The 217-nt window shown below is 34.6% G+C and overlaps 1 long non-coding RNA gene across 1 annotated transcript in view; it reads right to left on the reverse strand.

Moving 5' to 3' along the window:
• The window catches only part of LOC117940180, an 8,270-nt gene that overhangs the window by 4,938 nt on the left and 3,115 nt on the right, over nucleotides 1-217 (reverse strand). The window lies entirely within an intron of this gene.

The following is a 217-nucleotide window of genomic DNA, read 5'->3' on the forward strand; positions in this document are numbered from 1 at the left end:
TCATTTGGCAGTAATAGGTCAGCAGGGGTCGCTATACTGCAGGGAAAGTTCAAGGGTCATATCATCAAGTACCTAACAAATACAGATGGTAGATGGATAATTCTTCTTGTAGACATTGACCAATCTGTTTGTTTTGGTAAATATCTATCCTTCCAATAATAGGCAAAACAATACAGCTATTTTTTTCAATAGAAGAACGTAAAATTAATGATCTCTT

The sequence above is a fragment of the Etheostoma cragini genome, unplaced genomic scaffold, assembly GCF_013103735.1.
Source record: "Etheostoma cragini isolate CJK2018 unplaced genomic scaffold, CSU_Ecrag_1.0 ScbMSFa_188, whole genome shotgun sequence".
Taxonomy (NCBI): Eukaryota; Metazoa; Chordata; class Actinopteri; order Perciformes; family Percidae; genus Etheostoma; species Etheostoma cragini.